The sequence below is a fragment of the Bos grunniens genome, chromosome 28 (genome assembly GCF_055505025.1).
Source record: "Bos grunniens cultivar Pamir isolate PY7600 chromosome 28, Bosgru_T2T1.0, whole genome shotgun sequence".
In the NCBI taxonomy this organism is placed as follows: Eukaryota; Metazoa; Chordata; class Mammalia; order Artiodactyla; family Bovidae; genus Bos; species Bos grunniens.
In genome coordinates, this window is record NC_141192.1 from 39,112,865 (window position 1) to 39,140,007 (window position 27,143).

Sequence of the window (27,143 nt, forward strand, 5' to 3'; positions counted from 1 at the left end):
TACGGATTCTTTGATACAAGTCTAAAGATCCTATTTTAAGCTATTGTTATGATTAAACTACCAGCTATTTTTTGGGCCAGAAGCATAAAAAAGTCTGTTTTAACATCTCATTGAATCTCTGTTTTTCCAGAGATTGATGCAGATTGACTCTATATCCTTCCTCTTCTTTGCGAACTGGGGACGGAGAGGAAACAGAAGCCTTAGACCACGCGTATTAGCCTTTGAGGGCTTCTGTAACACAGCACCGCTGGCTGGGTGGCTGAGACAACAGATGTTTATGTCCTCAGAGTTCCGGGAACTGGAAGTCCAAGATCAAGGAGGTGGCAGGGCTGGTTCCTTCTGAGGCCTCTCTCCTCCGCTGGCTGTCTCCTCCCTGTGTCCTCATGGGGCTTCTATGTATATCTGTGTCCTAATCTCCTTTTCCACCGGTCAGATTGGATTAGACCATCCTAATGATTTCATTTGAACTTAATCTTGGAACTCTTTCAAGGGCTTCCCTGGTGGCTAAGACTGTAAAGAACCTGCCTGCAATGCAGGAGACCCAGGTTCAATCCCTGGGTGGGAAGGTCCCCTAGAGAACAGAATGGCAACCCACTCTAGTATTCGTGCCTGGAGAATCCCATAGACAGAGGAGTCTGGCCGACTACAGTCCATGGAGTCGCAAAAGAGTTGGACATGACTGAGTGACTAACACACACACACACCTCTTTCAAAGCCATGTCTCCAAAAAAAAAAAAAAAAGTCACATTCTGAAGTTCTGGAGGTTTAGGATTTCATCATATGTACTTTAGGGATACACAACTCAGCCGATTAAACTCAAGTAAGGACACAAGTTGCCTGGAAAAGCACTTTGCTGTCCCCACGCTGACTGCTGCCTTCAGGAGGACATCTGGCACTGACCACGGTTGCTGATGCTGAAGCCACAGGCAATCATTTGGAGGTCCCAGGACCCAGCTAGAGCAGACAGGATGAGGATGCTGTCAGTGAGGCAGCATCTGTGTTTTCTTGGCCACACCACGTGGCACGCAGGATCTTACTTCCCCGCCCAGGGATTGAACTTGTGCCCTCTGCAGTGGAAGTGCAGAGTCCCAGACACTGGACTGACGGGCAAATTCCAGCAAGGCCGCATCTGGAGGCACTTTGGGTTCAGATCCTGCCTGTGATACCTGACAAGTTATTGAACCTCTCTGAGGCTCATCCTTAAAGAGAATATGGCCATAATACTTACCTCCTAGGAAGACTATGCAGTAGAAATGTCATACAGTAGGTATGTGTGCTCGGCACCCTGCTGGCAACTGGGAAGTTGTTTGAGAAACGGGGCTGTTGATAATAACAAGCAAAGTCAAACAACTGTCCTGGCCTAGGGAGAGTTCGCCAGGCTATCTAGGGTCCAGTCACCCTGCTTCCTGTCTGTCTAATTCAGTACTACCCAGCTATTTTCCTGTTCTACTCCCTCCCGTCTCAGAAAGCACGGGGGCTCAGTGAATACTGTGCTGTGACTTCCTGGCCTTGGGGCATCCCGTTATTCCTCTCTCCACTGGCCTCCAATAAACAGACTGGCAAAGCGAGTTTCAGTTCATTTAAGGATGAAATCTCAGTAGAAGGGTTAAAACACAGCCATCAGCTTATTCTAATTATAGCCCCTCCGTACTGCAAACATGCTCAGACATCTGAAAGTAGGTGGTGAATAGGAACAAGGAGATAAAGTGTGGGCTGTCTAGGAGGGAGTCCATTTGGTGCCCACAGCGATGTAGTGGGCATCCTCATCTGGGGTGAAGCCTTGAGCTGAAAATGAAGCAGGAACCATCTCCACTAAGAGTACCTGGGAAGGAACTTCGCTGGTGGTCCAGTGGCTAAGACGCCGCACTCCCAATGCAGGGGCCCAGGTCTGATCCCTGGTCAGGGAAATAGATCCCACATGCTGCAACCAAAGATTCGGTGTGCTGCAACCAAGACCTGGCGCAGCCAAGTAAATAAATAAATGTGTTTTTTAAATAGTACACGGGAAAATGAAGATTCTTTGCCGTTGAGATGCTAAGATGTTCTATTAAGGAAAGTGGTCCCTAGCGGATAAAGGTGGGGCTCTTCCTGCCCCTGGTGATCAGAGCTGGGTGAGGAGCAGACCTCTCCAGCCACAAGAACCACCAGGCCAGTTAATGGGCCCGTTGCTGGACACCGTTAATGAAGCAAGGATGCCCTGGTAATGGTGCCTGACATGCCAGCAAAAATCCAGGAAAGTCTTAACTCACGTGCTGCAAGATACACATGCATTGCTTACTTACATAATGGAGCAAAGCCAACTTCTGGTAACACAACTGTAAGTGGAACTAATTCCCAAATTAGAATTTTTAGTCTGTCTTTCTCAATCAGGAGAACGTCTTTGGCCATAACTTTTTTTTTCCTATTCTAGACCTAGCCTGTAGGGGAAGCTGACCCCCAGGCCCACTCCATGAGTAGCCTGGCTTTCCCCCCCATCTCTTGCCCACCAGCACTTCTGTGTCGGGCTCCTGGCCATTTCTGACCCTATGCTTTGCTCCCCATCCTGCCCTGCCAGTGGTCTCTGGGCGCCCCACAACCACTCTGCTGGGACCTGCTGGCCCCGCCTGCCCACCTGGCTCTCAGGCCCCCAGTCTAACAGGGACTTGAAAGCTGGAAGCCCCCTACTCCTCTCCTCTCTGTCTTCCCATTTCTTTTTTGAAAACCACAAGAGTCAGGACTTTGCTGGTGGTCCAGTGGTTAAGAATCTGCTTTCCAATGCGAGGGATGTGAGTTCGATTCCTGGAGCAGGGAACTAAGATCCCACATGCCATGAGTCATCTAAGTCCGTGAACCACAACTAGAGAGAAGCCTGTGAGCTGCAACTAGAGAAGCCGGCGTGCTACAACAAAGATCTCGCGTGCTACAATTAAGACCCAATGCAACCAAATAAATAAATAAATATTTTTAAAAACCACATGAGTTTGAGCAAGTCTGCATAAAGTTATCTTGGGAGAAAGACATCTAAACAACAACATTCTAGCTTTGGTTCCCTCTCTCCTAAATGATGTAGCATCCACCTTTTAGAGTTGATAACTCCTTTCTCAGCCATTCCTGTTCTCAGGCTTCACTGTCTCTGCCTTCCAGAAACCCACTTTAGAAGCAGGAATCTTGTTCGTCCTAATTCCTAGCCAGGGTCTACCACTGTCTGTTTTAGGAGGCCATGATCACTTGATGAAAAGAATAAGAGGAATCTACAATGAAGGGGCTTCGGGAGGATGAGAGGAGACCCTCTGTTGTTTCCTCTTTAGAAAAGTGAGATCAGCATTTATAAGGCTTCAGGCAAGAATGCAAACCCAGGCCAAAGATGGTAATTTAGAAGGGTATCAAAGGGTCCTAAGTGGAGGCACTTCCTACTTGCTGCTGCTGCTGCTGCTAAGTCACTTCAGTCGTGTCCGACTCTGTGTGACCCCATAGACGGCAGCCCATCAGGCTCTCCCGTCCCTGGGATTCTCCAGGCAAGAACACTGGAGTGGGTTGCCATTTCTTTCTCCAATCTACTCACGCAGGACTGACGTAAATTCAGCTGAGAGGTCCTGTGTGTCTGGGTGTAAGGGATCTGCCCTTTGCCTAAAGATCCTGGTTAAAGCACAAAGTCCTTGCCTCCACGTTCAGTGTCTCACCCAACCTTCTCTTCTCTCTACAAAATCACAAGAAGACAGAACGAAGCTGCCGGGTGAGCCACCTGTGCTCTAAATGTCCCTAGTCAGACAACAACATCTGAAACTGTGCTTCAGAAAGCCTCCAAACCAGACGGGAAGGAGTCTGTCTCCGCTTTGCTGACGTTTCTGCCCCCTGGCGCCACCACGACCCTCATCCACAGGGACAAGACAGTCCTCTTACAGAGACCGAGATCCTGGAATAGAGGGCTTTCTTCTTCTGTTTTCTGCTACACTACCCAGCCCTGACTGCAGTATGGAGACCCACGGGTGGCTATTAAAAATGCCTTTGAAACCCCCATGTATTTAAGTGCACCAGCTTCCAACCAAACATATTTGTTACATGGTGCATGTCATGCAACACAAGTCAACTTCACTGAAAATCTCTTCCAAAAGTCCCTAGTTTTATGCCCAAGCTCCTCCTTTGACCAGATCTTAGGCAGGATCTATTCTTCCTGCTGGGTCATCTTTACCGCCATCTCCTCTGTATCACATAAGAGGCATCTTCTTTAATTTCTCGATCGTTGAGGAAGCAAGTGACTTTCTTTTTGGGTCCTCAGTCCTGGGAATACAGGTCTAAATTACTCTCCTATATCTTTGTTTTTTTTTTTTTTTAATTTTTTTAAAGAAAGTATTGAAGTATAGTTGATTTTCATTGTACTAATTTCTGCTGTACAGCAAGGTGACTCAGTTATACATACATATATTCTTTTGCATTTATCACAGGATAGTGAATATAGTATATGCAGATGATACCTCTCTGATGGCAGAAAGTCATGTACAGATGTGAGAGTTGGACCATAAGGAAGTCTGAGCACCGAAGAATTGATGCTTTTGAATTGTGGTGCTGGAGAAGACTCTTAGTCTCTTGGACTGCATGGAGATCAAACCAGCCAATCCTAAAGGAAATCAACCCTGAATATTCATTGGAAGGACTGATGCTGAAGCTCCTATACTTTGGCCATCTGGTGTGAAGAGCTGACTCTGATACTGGGAAAGATTGAGGGCAAAAGGAGAAAAAGGTGGCAGAGGATGAGATGGTTAGACAGCATCACTGACTCAATGAACATGAATTTGAGCAAACTCTGGGAAATAGTGGGGGCCAGGGGAGCCTGGCATGCTGTAGTCCATGGGGTTGCAGAGTATCAGACACGACTTAGCAACTAAACACATACACAACCCACTGAATATAGTTCCGTGCTATATAGTAGGACCTTGTTTATTCCTATAGCTTTCTGGCCTTGGTTTAGTGCTATGTGTTGTTCTTCAGTTGCTAAGTGGTGCTGGACTCTTTGTGACCCAGTGGACTGCAGCAAGCCAGTTCCCCTGTCCTTCACTATCTCCCAGAGTTTGCTCAAATTGATGTCTGTAGATTTGCCCATCAAGATCCCAGGATCTCTTTTGCTGGAGGCACCAACAATCCTGAGTTACTCCTCTGTTTCTGCACATCTCCCCTGCCCCGGACTCTTCTCTGCTGGCATCTGCTCCCATCTCGGAGAATTCCACCTGGATAGGTCCCCATCTGTGGCTGCTCTCAGATCTTTTCAGCCATAAGTATCACTGCTCTTAAGGGACATCTGGCGTGACCTGTCTCTCATCTTACCCTCTTTCACCTCCAGCAGCACTTGCTGGAGTTCCAGAAGCTCTGGGAGCCAAGGGGAAGGCCGAGCCATTGCTGCACAGCTCCAGGACTGAGATACTCCGTCTTTATTGTGTCTTAGTATAGCAACAACATAGTGGTAACATTCATAACTCTTGTTTATGGGAGCCACGGTCTACGAAGTGGTGGAGCAGGATTTGAACTCAAGAAATTAGGCTCCAGGATTAGCAGACACAAGTTACTAAATGAAATAAATAACAAGGTCCTGCTACTGCTAAGTCACTTTAGTCATGTCTGACTCTGTGCGATCCCATAGACGGCAGCCCAGTAGGCTCCCCCGTCCCTGGGATTCTCCAGGCAAGAACACTGGAATAGGTTGCCATTTCCTTCTCCAATGCAGGAAAGTGAAAAGTGAAAGTGAAGTTGCTCAGTCACGTCCGACTCTTAGCGACCCCCTGGACTGCAGCCTACCAGGCTCCTCCGTCCATGGGATTTTCCAGGCTAGAGTACTGGAGTGGGGCGCCATTGTGTATACAATAGGGAACTATATTCAATACCTTGTGATAAACCATAATGGAGAAAATATGACAGGCAATATATAAACACACACACATGCATATATATATACATTGTGTGCATGCAGTCATGTCCGACTCTTTGTGACCCCATGGACTGTAGCCCGCCAGAATCCTCTGTTCATGGAATTTTCCAGGCAAGAATACTGGAGTGGGTAGCCATTTGCTTCTCCAGGGGATCTTCCTGACCCAGGGATTGAACCCACGTCTCTTGTATTTTCTGCACTGGCAGGAAGGTTCTTTACCAGTTGAACCACTGGGGAAGCCATATATGTTTAAATATATTAAAATGAATATATATAAATACATTTATATAAATGAATATATATTTAAATATACTCATATATATAAATGAATATATAAATATATATATAAATGAATCACCTTGCTGTAAACCTGAAATGAACACATTATAAACCACCATACTTCAATAAAAATGAAAAATAATAAAAAAAAGAAATCAGACTCCACTGTCTTCACTATATTCACAGTCATCAAAAGTCAGTCCAGCCTTCCTGAAGACTTCTAATTTTGCCCTCTAAAGCAACTTTAAAAATAGTAAAAGTGTAACCACCCTTGTCCATGACAGCATCTCAACATATTTGTAAACGCTGAAGACATACCCTTCTTCCAGCGTTTTCAAGTTAAGCATTTTAAATTCTTCCTAAAGCTAGACTGTACAATACAGCTAAACCACAAGTTTTTTCTTTAATATAAATTAATACAATGAAAGAAAACTAACATCCAGTATATGGGTCAAATTAGCTGTATTCCAAGCATGCGGTAGTTAGTAAATGGCTTCTGAGTGGGGGACTTGCTGGACGGGGCAGTCAGGGCATATCCTCCATGGCAGGGAGTTCTCCTGACAGCGCTGCTTGGGGACCTTCAAAGTGCATATTATAGATGCATCACCGTCCCTCTTCGTGCAAAATTTCAAGGGGCAGTGAATAGACCCCAGGCCACACAGAGATCCTGTCCCTCTAGTGCAGAATTCCCATCACTCTTCTAGACGCACCAGCATCTCTCCACATCTACTGTGATCCATCCCTGTGACTCACAGCAGAGGCCACAAGGACCGTGATGAACAGAGTCAACATACCCTTCAAGATCTGGGACTTTTGTTGGGAATCATATTTTGTTGCTGCTTTTTTTTAAAGTTTTTTTTTTTGGCTGCACTGGGTCTCAGTTGCTGCATGCGGGATCTTTGATTCTCCTTGTGTCAAGCAGAATCTTCAGTGGCGGTATGTGAACTCTTCTCTATTTGTGGTTTGTGGAAGCCAGTTCTCAGACTCTGCGTCTTAACAAGCTCCCAAGTGATGTGCTGCCGGTGGACCACTTGGCATATTTTGAGACCCTCCCACTTCCTTAAAAGGACAAGCTCCCCCAAAGTGTTCCCTTGAAAAGCATGAGGTTCCTAAAGACTTTCCAGAAACGTGCCTGCCTGAAGCAGCTTTTCTCTTGCAAATGAGAGCAGGATTGTCATCACTTTGCCAGTTTCCTCTTTTTGCCCGGGTCACCCCAGGAACTTAGTGGCTTTGTCAGCACCTCCAGATTCCCCTGGGGAGGGATTCCTGGAACATGGGGAGGGGGGAGCTGTAGCAGCTGCTGGGGCAGGGCAATGACAGAGAACTCTCTGCCACTTAACACCTGTCTGGGGAATGCAGCTGGCTGAGAGGCCTCCATTTACCCCGGGATGATGGGCTGGGTCCACCGCGGGGAGCAGCACAGGGCACCCACGGTGAGGGGCTCTCCAGCTGGGGAAGCTGGTGGCCGTAGGGGTGAAGGGAACCGAAGCAGGGGAGAGCAGACTGGCTGGTGGCTGGAGGAGCGTGGAGTAGGAGTGGGAATGAACCAGCCATTCCCACAGGAGCAGAGGAGTGTGCAGTGAAAGAACCCTGGTGGGAGTGTGGAGGCTGGTGGCTCCCAGGAACGCTGAAATGACTTGGATTTTATTTCCCCAACATTAAAACAGGGAATGGGATTGGAGATAGGGTCTCTAAAGTAACATGCTATGAAAGGCTGACAAGGTCACACAGAGCTCCGCACCCCCTCCTCTCCCCACAGCCTCATGTCGGTACCCACCCCACCCCAACCAAAGCTCTAATAAAATGTGAGCTCCATACACAACTGATGTGTGTGCATGCTAAGTCACTTCGATTGTGTTCAACTCTCTGCGATCCTATGGACTGTAGCCCACCAGGCTCCTCTGTTCATGGGATTCTCCAGGCAAGAACACTGCAGTGGGTTGCCATGCCCTCCTTCCAGGGGATCTTCCCGACGCAGGGATCAAACCTGTGTCTCTGCAGGGATCAAACCAATGTCTTCTACATCTTCTTCATTGGCTTTTTACCACTATCGCCACCTGGGAAGCCCATACACTATTGATAGTATGTATAAAATAGGCAGTTGATGAGAACATCTGTGTAGCACAGAGAACTCTACTTAATGCACCGTGGTGACCTGAATAGGAAGGAAATCCAAAAGGGAGGGGATATATGTATACATGTGGCTGATTCATTTTGCTGTACAGAAGAAGCTAACACAACATTGTAAAGTATACTGCAATAAAAACTAAATAATAAAAAAGAAAGATCCATAAGACATTATCATTAAGTGAAAAAAGCAAGCCATCAAGTCATATGTATACCTTGATAGTATACAAATATGTATACATTGTATATTCATTTATTCATTTAACAATAGCAAAATTAGCATCTACTACATGGCAGGAAGAAGTGTAAGAAGAGGTGGCAAGAATACACAGAACTGTACAAAAAAGATCTTCACGACCAAGATAATCACGAGGGTGTGATCACTCACCTAGAGCCAGACATCCTGGAATGTGAAGTCAAGTGGGCCTTACAAAGCATCACTATGAACAAAGCTAGTGGAGGTGATGGAATTCCAGTGGAGCTATTTCAAATCCTAAAAGATGATGCTGTGAAAGTGCTGCACTCAATATACCAGCAAATTTGGAAAACTCAGCAGTGGCCACAGGACTGGAAAAGGTCACTTTTCATTCCAATCCCAAAGAAAGGCAATGCCAAAGAATGCTCAAATTACCACACAATTGCACTCATCTCACACACTAGTAAAGTAATGCTCAAAATTCTCCAAACCAGGCTTCAGCAATACGTGAACCGTGAACTTCCAGATGTTCAAGGTGGTTTTAGAAAAGGCAGAGGAACCAGAGACCAAATTGCCAACATCTGCTGGATCATGGAAAAAGCAAGAGAGTTCCAGAAAAACATCTATTTCTGCTTTATTGACTATGCCAAAGCCTTTGACTGTGTGGATCACAATAAACTGTGGAAAATTCTTCAAGAGATGGGAATACCAGGCCACCTGACCTGCCTCTTGAGAAACCTATATGCAGGTCAGGAAGTAACAGTTAGAACTGGATATGGAACAACAGACTGGTTCCAAATAGGAAGAGGAGTACATCAAGGCTGTATATTGTCACCCTGCTCATTTAACTTATATGCAGAGTACATCATGAGAAACACTGGGCTGGAAGAAGCACAAGCTGGAATCAAGACTGCCGGGAGAAAAATCAATAACCTCAGATATGCAGATGGCACCACCCTTATGGCAGAAAGTGAAGAGGAACTAAAAAGCCTCTTGATGAAAGTAGACAGTGAAAAAGTTGGCTTAAAGCTCAACATTCAGAAAACGAAGATCATGGCATCTGGTCCCATCACTTCATGGGAAATAGATGGGGAAACGGTGGAAACAGTGTCAGACTTTATTTGTTTGGGCTCCAAAATCACTGCAGATGGTGACTGCGCCATGAAATTAAAAGATGCTTACTCCTTGGAAGAAAAGTTATGACCAACCTAGATAGCATATTGAAAAGCAGAGACATTACTTTGCCAACAAAGGTTCGTCTAGTCAAGGCTATGGTTTTTCCAGTGGTCATGTATGGATGTGAGAGTTGGACTGTGAAGAAGGCTGAGCGCCGAAGAATGGATGCTTTTGAACTGTGGTGTTGGAGAAGACTCTTGAGAGTCCCCTGGACTGCAAGGAGATCCAACCAGTCCATTCTGAAGGAGATCAGCCCTGGGATTTCTTTGGAAGGAATGATGCAAAGCTGAAACTCCAGTACTTTGGCCACCTCATGCGAAGAGTTGACTCCTTGGAAAAGACTCTGATGCTGGGAGGGATTGGGGGCAGGAGGAGAAGGGGACGACAGAGGATGAGATGGCTGGATGGCATCATGGACTCGATGGACATGAGTTTGAGTGAACTCCGGGAGTCGGTGATGGACAGGGAGGCCTGGCATGCTGCGATTCATGGGGTCGCAGAGTCGGACAAGACTGAGCAACTGAACTGAACTGACATGGCAGGAATTACTCTAGTCAGTGGAGATTAAGTGGTGACCAGATAGACAAAGGCCCTCCTAAAGCTGACACTCAAGTGGGCAGGCAAACAATGAACAAACAAACCAATTAATAATCAAAATGAAAGAAAAAACCCGAGTTCCTTCCCCAGCCGTCGAGGCAACGTTATCTCCCTCACTTCCATCCCTGGCTCCCCATCACATTGCACTGCTTTGGTCTTACTCACTTTTAAGCTTCTCATCACACCAGAATCTTTTAAAATAATTTTCTTTAGAGGACCCGCATCATTTGAAACTGCATTAATGTATACACTATATGTGCACACACATATCTTTATATATGACATACATGCTTGCACTTATTTGAGCACATACATATGTACATGCGTGTGCACCTCTATATGAACGTGCGTGCATGTATGTGTTCCCTGCCTGCTGCCTTCCCAAGAACGCACGCCCCATGAGAACAGGCTCTGGGTCTTGCTGGCTAAGCGATCACTAACGGTTGGGACAGGTCTTGGTACAACTTAAATCCTCAATAATGTTTGCTGAAGAAACGAGTAAGTTATGTGTCAATAATGTCTTAATAAAACTGGGGGCAGGGAGAACAAGGAAGTGGTTGAATAAATCAACGATCACAAGATAAAGCAGAAAAGAAACAAGGCAGGTGTTAAGAATCTCCTCCCGCTTTGCAGATGCGGCAGCTGGATAAAAGGAGGACTGAGTGATTTGCTCAAGATTACAGAAAAGCCACTAAAGATCAGGGGGAAAGAAAAGCCCCAAGCCAGGGACTTCCCTGGCGGTCCAGTGGCTAAGACTGCACGCTTCCAATGCAGGGGGCCAGGGTTCCACCTCTGGTCAGAGAACTAGATACCCCACATCACAACTAAGTTAATCCCATGTGCTGCAAGTAAGATCTGGTGCAGCCAGATAAATACATATTTAGTAAAAAAAAAAGAAAGAAAAGAAAATCCCCAACCCAGGCTCTTCTGTCTCTTCCTCCCTCTGCAGCCGTGGTGGGTGGCGTTTGGATCAAATTTTGGATCCAGGGGTGGTATAAGGCCACTATGTGGGATACATTACTGTACTGAACAGGGCTTTTTTAATAACAAGGGATCACTTTCAAGTTTAGGCTTAGTTACCTCCTCTTTCCTGAGAAGATATCGCCCCCAACATGCACAAGCACTGTGGTTATGCCCCCTTATATGAACCCTCCCAGCCACGGCATCCGTCAGTTGGACTGAGGTTACTCTTGTTGGACTGTGTATGACAATGGATTTTGTAAAGGCCTTCCACCCTCCTCCCAGTGATGTCAGAGATGGAGGCACAGTCCCTATCAGAATGCCTCTGGCCTTTCTCCTTTCCCTCCTAAGCAACTGAGAAATGGCTATTTTAAGTCCCTGGTGGAAAGACGCCCCGAAGCTGCCCTGGCTGTTCCACATGGGCCCCTTTGTACTCCCCACCTGCCTTCACCGTGGTTGTTGGTGGTAAACGGCCAGGTGTCGGCCTTTGTGGGCACCAAGTATTATTTATAACAAGGCCTGAGCTGGAGTCCACTAACATCCAAGTCAAGATTTGTCCTCATTTTTCATTTTTAATTCAAGCGTAATTCCTACCCACTATTCTGCATGATCCTTTTTTTGTTTCCTCCAGGCCTGCAGATCATTATAAAATAGAAACAGAGCCACAGAAAGTGACCTGTCTCAAGAAAGATTCTACCAGGAGGAGAGTTGGCACTGATGTGGCCTAGGGTTCTTTCCACGTGGTCTTGCACACATGCCCACTGTGTTTCTAGTGATCTCCCATCTCAGGCGAGGGTTAGGGTTCTCCAACTCAGGCCCTGGGCTAGGACCTTATGGTGTATTTCGGTCAACAGGAAGGGGCCCTGCCTTCATGGAGGTGCCCACTGAGTTGTTCAGAGAGCACGTACTGTAGGCTGTGACGTCAGAGTCTGCGTGTAATGTCCCTCAGGCAAGGTGGACACGGATCCACAGAGATGCTGGGGGGCTCCTGGCACCACCCCCAGGACCCCACCACCCACTGTCTCCTCTGCCCTGAGGCCCTGCTCTGAGCACGCAGATTCTGGGGGTCATGTCTCAGGGTAGATGAAAAAAGACAGGCTTGGAGGGCTTAGCGCCAGTCCAAGGCCAGGTCGTGCCAGAGAACCTTGAATACACGCTGTGTTTCAGTGTTTCTAAAATAGAAGAGACTTAGACCGTCTCTTCTATGTGGATTGCCACCGATTTCTGATGTATAAAAATATTCCACTCATTGGCTGTGAAGGAGTAAAAAAATGCTAAGTCAGTGACCGTGACCTCTCCCAGTAGCCACCTCCCCCAGCGCTGCCTCAGGGAGGCAATTCCCATGGAAGCTTGGGTTCTGAGCCGAGGCCTCCAAGGAGATTCTGACTCTTCATTTCATAGATGTGTGTCTTGGGCAGGTGAGTGATGAAACCCGCCAGCGCCTCAGCCTCACGTGGAAAATGAGGACAATCCCGTCACTACTCCCCTACTAGGGGCTCCAACTAGGTTTATAATATTTAGTAGGGGCACAGTGCTGAGAAGAGTATGTGGCACATACTGAATGTAGCAAATGCTGAATCAGTGTTACTTATCACCATCATCTTTTTTGTGTATATATTTCTATCTCCGGGGCTTCCCTGGTGGCTCAGCAGTAAAGAATGTGCCTGGCAATGTAGGAGACACAGGAGATTTGGGTTTGATCCCTGGGTCAGGAAGATCCCCTGGAGAAGGAAATGGCAACCCACTCCACTATTCTTGCCAGGGAAAACCCATGGACAGAGGAGCCTGGCGGGATATAGTCCATGGGGTTGCACTGAGCACACACACATATACAAATGTATATGCTGTGCTGTGCTGTGCTTACTCAGTTGTGCCCAACTCTTAGGGACCCCGTGGACTGTAGCCCGCCAGGCTCCTCTGTCCATGGGGATTCTCCAGGCAAGAATACTGGAGTGAGTTGCCATGCTCCAGGGGATCTTCTCAATCCAGGGATCAAATCCAGGTCTCCCACATTGCAGACAGATTCTTTACCATCTGAGCCATCAGATCAGATCAGATCAGATCAGTCGCTCAGTCATGTCTGACTCTTTGTGACCCCATGAATCGCAGCACGCCAGGCCTCCCTGTCCATCACCAACTCCCAGAGTCCACTGAGACTCACATCCTTCGAGCCAGTGATGCCATCCAGCCATCTCATCCTCTGTCGTCCCCTTCTCCTCTTGCCCCCAATCCCTCCTAGCATCAGAGTCTTTTCCAATGAGTCAACTCTTCGCATGAGGTGGCCAAAGTACTGGAGTTGCAGCTTTAGCATCATTCCTTCCAAAGAAATCCCAGGGCTGATCTCCTTCAATGTATACACACATATTCAGATATATATGTACCACATATATCAGTCCATCTAACTGTCTATCTATCCTTCCATCTATCTACCACCTACATATATCTATATATGTATCCATGTACCTAGGTATGTATACATGTATATACATTTAATGTTCATAGGCATTTTAAACACCCCTCTGTCTCCACAATATTGAAAAAAGCATGCGAGTCCCCTTAACTAGGGATGACATAAAATGAGAAGTGCAGGGGAAATGCAATTGGAATCTTACTGAAATAAGGAGATGTGAAATGCAGAATTCTCGGTCTTCCATCTGCAGCACTGAAGGTGAATGTCTGTGAGGACAGGATAGATGATGACTTGAGGCAAAGCCACTGGCCAGGGAGTTCCTCCTCCTCTGAGAACACTGATTGCACCATCACACCTGCCTCTGCTGGGGTGGCACTTCACGGCTGGTTAGGAGATGTGCAGAGCAGGGCAGCACTGGCAGTCAGCAGGGGGCACCGAGGTCTCACGCCTCCACTGGGCGTGTTCACACCCAAGTCCCCTCTCCTGAAATCACTGCCTAGCTCCTTCACTTGGCAGCTGATTATGTGCTGTCTCTTGTGAAGTTTCTTGGGTTCTTTTTTAACATGTCATGTGTAGTTGTTCCAAAAGAAACATAATTTCCCCAGAAATACCAGATCACGTCTTTTTTTGTATCTATTCCCATTTTCCTGATTCCTCCACCCATGTCTCTACGTGTCATAGCTCATATTGAGCCTTTATTAAGATTTTTGCCTCTCATAACAGGACCAAAATTCCAACAAGATTCTTTTAATTAGAAAAAATATTCTCCTGAAAACAGTCAGAATTTTACTGCCTGGAATTCTTGCCTGGAAAACCCCATGGACAGAGGAACCTGGTGGGCTGCAGCCCTGGGGTTGCAAAGAGTTGGACACAACTGAGCATGCGCATACAAAACAGACTCACACACACAGAGAACAGACTTGGGGTTGCCAAGGAGGAGAGGGGAAGAGAAGGGATGGACTGGGAGCTTGGGGTTAGTAGATGCAAACTCTTACATTTAGCATGGATAAACAACAAGGCCCAACTTTACAGCACAGGGAACTATATTCACTATCCTGTAATAAACCATGACTAAGTGTTGAGCTAGTTCATAAGTTGCTTATTTCATCTCTACAGCAAGTCCCCTACATACCAGTGAGGTTCATTCCAAGAGCACATTTGTAAGTCCAGCTTGTTCGTAAGGACAACAAAGTTAGCCTAGGTACTCAACTAGCACAATCGGCTATATAGTCACTACCGAATTAGGTTTATAATACTTTTCACACAAATAATACATAAAAAGCAAAAACAAACAAACAAAAGAAAACGTTTTAAATCTTACAGTACAGTACCTTGGAGAGTACAGTAGTACCAGCTACATCATTGCTGCTTTTAAGCTTGCTTTCAGACACCCAGGGCTAGAAACAAAGATGCTTACTCCTGTACTCTGGACAGTGCTGTACAGTAAAATACACAAAAGCACAACCATTGGTAGAGGAAGCACGCGTGTGACAAAGTACGACAGACGTGTGAACTAACTTGCGTGCCTGGATATCTGAACATACATTTGCATCTTTGAAAATTTGCAACTTGAAGGTTTGTATGTAGGGAAATTACTAAATATATATATATACACACACACACACACACACACACACACTTGCTGCTGCCACTAAGTCACGTCAGTCGTGTCTGACTCTGTCGACCCTGTAGATGGCAGCCCAACAGGCTCCTCTGTCCCTGGGATTCTCCAGGCAAAAATACTGGAGTGGGTTACCATTTCCTTCTCCAATGCATGAAAGTGAAAAGTGAAAGTGAAGTTGCTCAGTCGTGTCCGACCCTCAGCGACCCCATGGACTGTAGCCTACCAGGCTCCTCGGTCCATGGGATTTTCCAGGCAAGAGTACTGGAGTGGGGTGCCATTGCCTTCTCCAATATATATACTTAAATGTATACAAATGAATTTTTAACCAAAATACTATGTCCTAGAGAATGGCCTATTTGGTACACCAATGTTACTAAGTGGTATGTGATGAGAAAGAAAGGTTCAAAAACTGTCCTACTGGTCAGTCTACACTTTTCCTCGACTTGGAAACCCCCCAGAGCTGTCTCCTGGCACCCCTGGGCTAGGGGGAACTTGCCAGGCTGCTATTTATTTTCCCCATATTTCCAGCTACTCCAGATTTCATTTTATCAGTTTGCCATCCTTCACCAAGGTCCCACAGGTTCTTTCAAGTATCCCCCAGACACATTCCTACCTGATTCCAGACCCTCACATTTTGATATGCAACCACCTATGCAAAGGGTAGAAAAAATGTGTAAAGATATATCGGAAGTCAGATGTTTGGCTTTGGGAGTGAGTCAAATAAAAATCAGTGCATTGAGCTCACTCTTGGGCATATACCTGGGAAAGATGAAAACTCTAGTTTGAAAAGAAACATGCACCCAATATTCACAGCAGCACAACTCACAATAGCCAAGACATGGAAGCAACCTAAAAGTCCATTGACAGATGAATGGATGAGGAAGATGGGGCACATGTCTGCAATGGAATATTACTCAGCCATAAAAAGAGCAAAAAAGCCATTTGCAGCAACATTATCAGGCTTAGTGAAATATCAGAGAAAGACAAATATATGATATCACTTACATGTGGAATCTAAAAAATGATGCAAATGAACATATTTATGAACAGAAATAGATTCACGGACATAGAAGATAAACTTGCAGTTCCCAAAGGGGAAAGAGTGGGAGGGATAAATTAGGAATTTGGGATTAATGGATACACATTACTAAATATAAGACAGATAAACAACAACAGATACAGCAAAGGGAACTATATTCAATATCTTGTAATAACCTACAATGGAAAAAAACTTGAAAAAGAACACTATATATATGTGTGTGTGTATGTGTATACACACTCTCTCTCTCTAGATATAATAAATATATATACTTATATGTAAAACCAAACCACTTTCTACACACCTGAAACATCGTAAATTAACTATAAAAGTGAAAGGGAAAGAGTCGCTCAGTCGTGTCTGAGTCTGCGACCCCATGGACTGCAGTCCGCCAGGCTCCTCTGTCCATGGGATTCTCCAGGCACCAATACTGGAGTGGGTGGCCATGCCCCTTCTCCAGGGGATCTTTCCTACCCAGGGAATGAACCCGTGTCTCCTGCACTGCAGGCGGATTCTTTACCATCTGGTAAAAGTATACCACCAGGGTATACTTCAGCTTAAAAATTAATGCATTGAAGGAGGGACTTTTACCTACAGATAAAAAGACAGGTCAGCTAGAGTGAGCCAGTATCAGTGGGGCTCCAGAGCACAGGAGGTATCAGATGGTAACATTATGTTCACATGATTACATAATAGATGGAGGGGACAGAGAAGACACTGAAGGAAGAGCAGCGTCTGGTAAATGCTGACTCCACAGTCACTTCACACCATGGGGTCTAGCCTCAGACCCTTCCTGTTAATGAATTCCAGGGGCTGCCACCATCCTATTGGAAAGGAGCAGGATCTTACAGGCCTGCCCATTCCCTCATGTCCTCTACCTGCCTTTTGTCTGTGGGAAAACTTAGCCAAAGATAAGTTTAATCAGAGAAGTGAGAAAATGCAGAAACAAAGGAAAACGGTCAAGTAGGAGGGAAAGTCGCTCAGTCGTGTCCGGCTCTTTGCGACCCCATAGACTATACAGTCCATGGAATTCTCCAGGTCAGAATACTGGAGTGGGTAGCCGTTCCCTTCTCCAGGGGATCTTCCCAACCCAGGGATCGAACCCAGGTCTCCTGCATTGCAGGTGGATTCTTTACCAGCTGAGTCACCAGGGAAGCTTGAAAATAGTCAAAGAGACCAAACAATAATACTTTAGCCATTAAGCATAGTCAAGGTCCTCTAGTTCCTTCTCAAGGGCAATAGAAAATATTCTGAACCATGTTCTGTGAACTGTTTTGCAGATGCTGAAATCCCCATCAGGTGAAGAAGTTAACTACACGATGACCAGACTGTAGACATGACATAAACTACAGTTCTGAGAACTGGCCTCAAAAAAAAAAAAAAAAGGAAACAAATCAACCCTGGAACTGAAGATTAACTGTACTTCAAACAATCAAGATGATGCTGGTCAGGTCACTGATGACCCATTCCAAGATGACTGTCAAGAGCTGAATACGCTGTTCCTATCTGTAGCCCACTGATTGTTGGAGGGGGAAGCCAGCCTTTGGACTGGAGTCTGTCCTCTCCCCATCCATGGCTGCCAGCATCCAAAATAAAGCAAATTTTCTGGCTTTTTGAGCAGCAAGCAGCCAGACCCTACTTTTCGTTACACTCTGAAGACTTCAAAATCCATCTGACACTTCTCATACCATGCTGATCCCTGAGACTCACTAGGGGTGTCTTTACTGTCCAAACCAGTAGAATGAGAGGCAGCCACTAGGCAAGAAAAACGACAGACAGGGGCAGGCAATCAGGTCCCACCAAGACAGCACATGGAACCAGGCAATGTTTCATTGGGAAAGCAAATGTACAAAACAGTGGTCACCATGACAACGGAGGTGGGGGAGGATAGGAAAACAGGAGGGATTTAAGAAAGATTTGACACTGCTTTTACACATCTTCAGAAAAAGCAATAAAGCTCTGATGCAGTTGCAGGACACATACTCTCAGGGGGTGGAAGAGATCTTAAGAGCACCAAGTCCGACTTTACATCCATCTCCTGACTTCCTTCACAGTCCATCTGATGGTGATTGGATTGGCCAATGCTTGCACCCCATGCTCAGCCCACCTTCCTGCTGTCTCAGGACAGATTCAAATGCAAGGGAGGACCACCAATAAAGAGGCCACAGGTGGAACAGTGCTCCAGCAGCTAGGTATGCTAAAGTGAAAGTGTTAGTTACTCTGAAAGTGTTAGTTGCTCAGCTGTGTCTGGCTCCTTCCGACCCCATGGACTGTAGCCCGCCAGGCTCTCTGTCCATAGAACTCTCTGGGCAAGAACACTGGAGTGGGTTGTCATTCCCTTCTCCAGGCGATCTGCCCTACCCAGGGATGGAACCTGGGTCTCCTGCACTGTAGGCAGATCCTTCACAGTCTGGGCCACCAAGGAAGCCAAGGTGTGGAAAGGAAATGTTAAAGATGTCCTTGATGTGCAACTTCTTAACCTTCCTGATCCTGCGGTCCACGGCTGACATGAGTTATTCTGCTTCTAGAACCCTTATGTCCTATTTCCTATCTTAAAAAAAAAAAAGTTTCATTGATAGAGAGCCACTGCTCTTTTTTTTAAATTTTACCTATTTTTGGCTGTGCTGGGTCTTTGATGCAACACACAGGCTTCCTATGGTGGCTCCTCTTTTTGCAGAGTGCAGGCTCTAGGGCACACAGGCTCAGTGGCTGTGGCACATGGGCTTAGTTGCCCTGTGGCATGTGGGATTTTAGTCCCCAGCCCAAGGATCGAACCCATGTCCCCTGCATTGGCAGGTGGATCCTGAACCACTGTTTGACCAGGGAAGTCCCCACTGCTCTTTTGTCATCCTACTTTTCATACTCTGTCAAGTTTACACAGTTTCAGAGTATTCCAATACGATGACCAGCCCGTGATCTTTAAATACAATGGGTTTCACCCTCTCTTTGCTTGTGGTCCAAACATGTTTATTAAGGAGAGCTCAATCCCCAAATTAATTGAAGGTCAAGGCATTATCATTATTCACTGGGATGATGACACCAGATCAATTCATTGGTGATATTTTAGTCTTTCTTTGCAAGCAAAGTCTATTAATGCTATGATGGAGCTTGAGACTCAAATCTCTGCTGAATGAGATTTTTGATTTAGTCAGATTTTATTTGAAGGAATACAGTTTAAATTTTATAGCATTTTTATGGGTCTCAAAGGACCTCACACACACCTGTAGAATAAAAAAAGAGAAGGAAGTATGATTTCTATGTTGCAAAAGAAAGAAGCTCTGATTCAGAGAAGGTAATTATTATTTACTAATAATTCCAGGAATGAATCTATTCATCAAGACCAGACTCTAGATGTTTTCAGTTTCTGTACTGATTGTCTTCACAAGATTTCCACAACAAGTATTTCAAGAACTTTAAAAAAAAAAATATCTGTGAAGAATAAAGGATAACTCATCAACTGTTGGTGGTCTCTGAAAGTGTTAGTCGCTCAGCTGTGTCAGACTCTTTGTGACCACATGGACTGCAGCCCACCAGTCTCCTCTGTCCATGGAATTCTCCAGACAAGAATACTGGAGTGGGCTGTCATTCCCTTCTCCAGGGGATCTTCCCTACCCAGGGATGGAACCTGGCCTCCTGTGTTGCAGGCAGATCCTTCACCTATTCATTCCTGTCTGAGCCACCATGTTGGTGGTCTGTAAATAGAAGTTGCCTTCTCAGCCCTGTGTCTGTCCAGGACTTCTGCCCAACAGGAGAGATAAGCTCAGATCAAAAATCTACCCCAGTGGACTTCACTGGTGGTCCCGTGGTTGAGAGTCTGCCTGTCAATGCAGGAGACAAGGCCTGGTCCGGGAAGATCCCATGTGCCACGGAGCACCTAAGCTCATGTGCCACAACTCCCGAGCCCAAGCTCAAAGAACCCGTGCTCTGCAACAAGAGAAGCCTGCATGCCCCAGCTAGAGAAGGCTTGTGTACCATCACAAAGACCCAGCACAGGCATGCAAAAAAAAAAAAAGAATATCTTTTGGTGGTGAGTACCAGAGTCACTCAATGGATTAAATCAACTCATATTTCTCCACATCTTTAAATTTACAGCTGCTGCTGCTGCTAAGTCGCTTCAGTCGTGTCCGACTCTGTGTGACCCCATAGATGGCAGCCCACCAGGCTCCCCTGTCCCTGGGATTCTCCAGGCAAGAACACTGGAGTGGGTTGCCATTTCCTTCTCCAATGCATGAAAGTGAGACGTGAAAGTGAAGTCGCTTGGTTGTGTCTGACTCTTAGTGACCCCAGGAACTACAGCCCACCAGGCTCCTCTGTCCATGGGATTTTCCAGGCAAGAGTACTGGAGTGGGGTGCCATTGCCTTCTCCGGCTAGTCTCCTACTATTTTAGGAAGTTTATGATTTGAACTTTATTAAATTTTAAATTTTGCAATAAAATTCCAATGGTATAAAGAAACCAAAGAGTACACAGGCTATTGCTTTCAAATAAACTGTCCTGCCATCTGAGCCTTGTTGCTGGACTGCCAAGGAAGCCTCCTCCTGAGGGTGGTTTTCTGACTCTGTGGCAGAAGCACAAGGCCTGTGAGATGGTTTCTTGCATCAGTATGAGTTGAGGGGTGCCCCAAAGTCTGCACAACCAAGAGGAACTGAAACATGTCCATACATAAAAATAAAGGTATTCATTGGGAGGTCTTACACACTAATTGCGCTTCCCTGGTGGCTCAGGCATGAAGAATCTGCCTGCAGTACAGGAGGCACAGGAGATGTGGGTTCTATCCCTGGGTGGGGAAGATCCCCTGAAGGAGGGCATGGCAACCCACTCCAGCATTCTTGCCTGGAGAATCCCATGGACAGAGGAGCCTGGTGGGCTACAGTTCATGGGGTCGCAAAGAGTCGGACACGACTGAAGTGACTGAGCACGCAAGCACATTAATTGGGATTTAAAATACCAAAACAACACTTGTTACTGAATTTGTCCTAGAGCATAAGTGAAAATGGGCATAGGGTTTTACACTTCAGGAAGTGAAGGTTAGGAACGCTATGCTCTGCCGCTTACCAGATTGTGCCAGGAATGCCAAAGGCAGCATGGCAGCCCTGGAGAGATGCATGGGGGTTGGGACAAATAAGGCTGGAGGGACTCAAAGCAGAGTGGTCTGCAGCAATACGGATGGGCCTAGAGACTGTCATTCTGAGTGAAGAAAGTCAAATAAAGAAGGGGAGATACAAAACAGGAACAGACTCCCAGACTTAGAGAATGAGCTTACAGTTGCCAGCAGGGAAGGATGATGGGAAGAGCTAGTTAGGGAGTTTGGGATCGACTTGTACACACTGCTATATTTAAAATGTAAAACCAACAAGGACCTACTGTGTAGCATAGGGAACTCTGCTCAATGTCATGTGGCAGCCTGGATGGGAGTTTGGGGGAGAATGGATACATGCGTATGTATGGCCAAGTCCTTTTGCTGTCTACCTGAAACAATGACAACATTGTTAATCGGCTACACTCCAATATAAAATAACAAGTTAAAAAAAGACAGAATTCTGTGTAGTCAGCCTGGGCCAGCCCTGCACTTGACTACGGGGTCACTGAAGAAAGTGCCACCCGGTGGATCTGGTGGATATATTCTGTTCCATTCTGGTTTCCTCCCACTTTGTAGGATCCTCTCCAAATGTTGCCTCTCAGAGATCACGACTTCGAGGATCTCCTCTAAGAGAGCGCTAACTAGTTATAGGCAGGGTAGGAGAATTGGACTACTCCTGTTCACAGTTTTATACGAGGGAACAGTTCTGTCAAATGTGTGGGTGCTAAGTCGCTTCAGTCGTGTCTGACTCTGCAACACTATGGATTGTAGCCTGCCAGGCTCCTCTGTCCATGGGGTTCTCCAGGCAAGACTGGAGTGGGTTGCCATGTCCTCCTCCAGGCGATCTTCCTGACCCAGGGATTGAACCTGTGTCTCTTATGTCTCCTGCACTGACAAGCAGGTTCTTTACTAACTAGTGTCACCTGGGAAGCCCCTTCTGGTATATAGCTCTATCCATTTTTTTTTTTTTTTTTTACAGCTGGATTCTAGTTCTTTAAAGCATAATTTAACATTAGAGGTGAAGAAGCAAACATTTACACCATATATCAAGCAAAACAAAAGGATGCTCAACAATCAGCCTAAGGTCTAGAACATTTCCAGGTAAAGCGGGGTTGATTTCAACCCTCTGTCGGGAGCACAGCTAGAGGTTTCTTCTATGTCTTACCATTGGAAGGAACTGGAATAGGAGATGTAGTGCATCACAGGAGCATGGGTGCTGGCTGAAGACAACTCAGACAGAGAGCTCCTGCCTGGAAGTGACTGCTCTAACCTGGTGCAAACCTTATGAGAGGGAACTAGCAGGAGGCCGTGAACCAGAGATTGAAGAAAAGTGAAAAGACACTTGGCCAGAAAGGCCTGGGGAGAAGAGCCGTCAGTGGGGACAAGGTACCGCCAGCCCAGCAGGAACCTCCAGATACAACGTGGACCTTATGTGATGAGGATGTGTTCTATGAGGCTAGTGTTCAGGTTGCTGAAGAGGATTCCTTCTCTGACTCTTACATAGAATGCATAATAGGAAGTGAGTTTTCTGAACCTATCACAGACGAAGACTCACTTCTTAAGTCCTTTGTGTGAAAGAAGGACTGGAACAAGAGCTTTCTCAACATGTTCTTATGGCAAGCTCATTTCTTGAATGTTCCTTGGAATACATGAGGAAAAAAAAAAAAAAGGCAAAACAAGAACTTCCTCAACAGATTGTTGGACAGAATCCACTTCTTGAGTTTTCTGAGTACAAAACAGGCAAGAAGCTTCCTCCTGGAGGAATACCCAGCACTGACTTTCCAGATCCTAAACAGCTCACAGAACGTACTAGAATGAAGCCAAGCACAAATAAAGAATACAATGCTCCAGAAAAATAATTGTCTTCACAATTGATACATAAGAGAGTTCAAGAATAGAGAATTCCTGAGAAAGCATCTCCGAGTTCACAGTCCCTGAGATCATGGATGTGCAGAATGTGGGAAAGCCTTCAAGGAGAGCGCAAAACTAAAAAGCCATTTTCTGGTTCATACTGAAGTGAAGCCATTTACATGTACTCTTGAACTGTGTGGGAAAATGTTTCTCCTTGTCCAATTTGTATATACATGTACTGGGGAGAAACTTTGTGTGTGTCTGTTTGAAGGCTGTTGCAAGTTTATTCAATCAAATAACGTGAAAGTTCACCTCTTAACTCATGCAAAAGCTAAAGTGAGTCAGTGAAAGAAGATGGAAAATAATCCTCCAACGGATAACATCCGTGCTTAGTTGCTCAGTCGTGTTCAACTCTTTGCAACTCCCATGGACTGTAGCCCGCCAGACTCCTCTGTCCATGGGATTCTCCAGGCAAGAGCACTGGAGTGCATTGCCAGGCCCTCCTGCAGGGGATCTTCCAGACTCAGGGATCGAACCCGTGTCTCCTGCACTGCAGGTGGATCCTTTACCATCTGAGGTACCAGGGAAACCCTTGAACAGGATAAGCATGTTAACAAAAGAGTGACTGGAGGCAAACATGCCTCATATGCCTCACTGATTAGTGTTTCAGGAAATAATTTTTAAATCAATATGGCCACCTTATATATATATTTAAATGTTACTAAGATGCTCCTGTAGTCTATGATAATATTTTAGAACTCTGTGTGTAAAATTACAGTGTGCTTCTAATAGTAAGGTCAGTAATGAACTTGCTTCAAAAGCAGAATCTCTAGTTATTATGAATTGTATTTTTGGATATGGGCATTAATGTCTCATACTATAAAAATGAAATTAACTTTGCTTTTTAAGTTGTAGTTTCCAATTGCTTATCTTTTTCCTTTTAGGAATATACATCTTAATACATGTGATAATTCCAGGTGGCACAGTGGCAAAGAATCCGCCTATCAATGTAGGAGACTCAGGTTCAAACCCCAGGTTGGGAAGATCCCTTGGAGTAAGAAATGGCAACCCACTCCAGTATTCTTGCTTGGGAAATCTCACAGACAGAGGAGCCTGGTGGGCTATAGTCATGGGCTTGCAAAGGGTCAGCCATGATAGAGCATACATACATAATCCTAGAGAATGCAAATTTTGCACTGAATTGTCAATAAATGAATGAGTAGCTGAATGTTAAGTTAAATATGACATTAATCATTTTACTTTTTATAATTGTATCAAACCATACTGAAATCATATAGTAGATGTAAATGGTTATTTGATGGTATCAATCCATTTGAATCCATTTTAGATATTTTAAAATAAAAGCAAATATTCCCACCCAAAAGAACTAAGACAATATGTCCTTCTTTTTCTTCCTTTCCCCTAATAAAGTACTGCTATCCTGGGCTTATCTTTCCTATATATTTCTTTATAATATATACACTACATATATATACCACTAATCGATACGTAGTTTAACTTTGTATGCTTTAAACTTTGCATCAATGGAATTACACTATCTTCTTCTGTGACTTGCTTTTTTTCTTTTTTTCCTAACACTATGTTCCAGAAAATCATCCTTAGAGATGCCTACTGCTGAGTTTCATTCATTGTCACTGCTCTATGGCATTCTATTGTGTGTGTATAACACAAATTATTTCCGTGTTGCTACAGGGGTATTTGGGCTTGCCTGGTGGCTCAGGAGGTAAAGAATCTGCCTGCAATGCAGGAGACCTGGGTTCAATCCCTGGATCAGGAAGATCCCTGGAGAAGGAAATGGCTCTCCACTCCAGTATTCTTTCCTGGGAAATCTCATGGACAGAGAGAATCCTGCTGGGCTACAATTTATGGGGTTGCGAGGAGCTGGACACAACTGAGTGAATAACACACATACACACACGGGTATTTGGGTTGTTTTCTGGTATTCTTTTATTACAGACTTTGCAGTTGCTATGAACTGTTTTTAAAAGGGATAGTACCAACTTAGCTTTCTACCAATGAGTACAAGCTCTAGATATTGCACATGGCACTGCCTGACTTGTTAATTTTTGCCAGCCTGATGGGCACAGAAGGCATCTCTCATAGGTCTTCACGTAAAGTTCCTAGATCACTAAAGGAAGTTGAGCATTTCATTGGCCAACAGGTTTTCTCTTCCATGGCACCCAGGTTAAACCCTTTGTTAATTTTTCTATTATATTTTTTAATAATAAGCAAGATATTTAAACATCTTAAAATTTGATTAAAAACTGCTGCTGCTGCTAAGTCACTTCAGTCGTGTCTGACTCTGTGTGACCCCATGGACGGCAGCCTACCAGGCTTCTCCATCCATGGGATTTTCCAGGCAAGAGTATTGGAGAAATCTAGGTACCCAGAAATAGAAAAAAATCCACTTTAACATTAATACAGAATCTTAAAGGATGCCAAATAGCCAAAACTATCTTGAAAAAGAAGAGGAAAATTGATTCTTGATGTCAGAATATAGTACAAAGCTACAATAATCAAAACAGTATGGTACTGGCATAAAGACAAACAAAACAATGAAATAGAACAGACAGCCCAGAAATAAATCCTCACATATATAATCCAGCAATTTTCAACAAGGTTGCCAAGACCATTCAGTGGGGAAAATGACAGTTTCTTCAACAACCAATGATGGTAAACAACATGCAAAAGAATGAATATGGATCCTTACCTTGCACTGTACCCAAAAATGAATGCAAAATGGATAAAAGACTTAAACATAAGACCTAAAACTATACCACTCTTAGAAGAAAACATAAGAGTAAAAAAAGCCTCATGACGTTGGATTTGGCAACGATTTCTTGGATGTGACACCAAAAGTGTTAACAAAAGCAAATGTAGATAAATTGGATTACATCAAAATTTAAAACGTCTTAGGTCAAAGGACACCATCAAAAGCATGAAAAGGCCACCTACAGAATGGGAAAAAATATTTGCAAATCATTTATTTGATGATAGTGGGTTAATGTCCAGAATGCATTAACAAAACTCCTACAGCTCAATAGCAACAACAAAAAGACCAAATAACCTGATTAGAAAACAAGCAAAGGACTGGAATGGATGTTTCTCCAAAGGTGAAATAAGATGGCCAACAAGCATACGAAAAGATGTTTAAAATCAATAATCATTAGAGCAATGAAAACCAAAACTGTAATGAGATATCACCTTACATCCATTACAAGGGCTAAAATGAAAAAAAAAAAATTTTTTTTAAATAGAGAAAATAATAAACATTGATGAGGATGTGAAGAAACTGGAGCCCTTGTGCATTTTTGTGGAATATAAATCGGTGTGGCTGCTGCAATTCAAAACAGTGTGACAAAAAATTTAAAGTAGAGTTATCATATGATTCAGCAATTCCACCTCTGGGTATATAAGAAAGAACTGAAACAGAGACTCCAAGAGGTATTTGTACAGCCATGTTCAGAACAGCATTATTCACAACAGCCAAGACATGGAAGCAATCCAAGTGTCCATTAATGGATTAATAGATAAACAAAATGTGGTATCAACACAAAATGGAATATTATTCAACTTTAAAAAGGAAGGAGATTCTGACATAGGATACAATATGATGAATCTTGAGGACTATTATGCATAGAGCTAGGTGGCATAATGTTAGTGACACAGGAGGCATAATTCTAAGAGAAATGTCAGTCACCAAAAGACAAATACTATATGAGGTCTCTAGAATAATCAAATACATAGAAACAGAGAGTCGAGCAGTAACTCCCAGGGGCCTGAGGGAGGGGAAGAGGGATACTGTTACTTAATGCAGACAGAGTTTCAGTTTGGGAAGATGAAATAGTTTTGGAGATGGATGGTGGTGATGGTTGTACAACAGAGTCA

At 44.7% G+C, this 27,143-nt stretch overlaps 1 protein-coding gene and 1 pseudogene across 4 annotated transcripts in view; one reads left to right on the forward strand and one right to left on the reverse strand.

The window, feature by feature from the left end:
- The window catches only part of SLC35F3 (solute carrier family 35 member F3), a 147,689-nt gene that overhangs the window by 61,423 nt on the left and 59,123 nt on the right, over nt 1-27,143 (reverse strand). The gene's annotated exons all lie outside the window — the stretch shown is intronic.
- On the forward strand, nt 7,567-23,666 carry LOC147343178 (zinc finger protein 42 homolog; annotated as a pseudogene).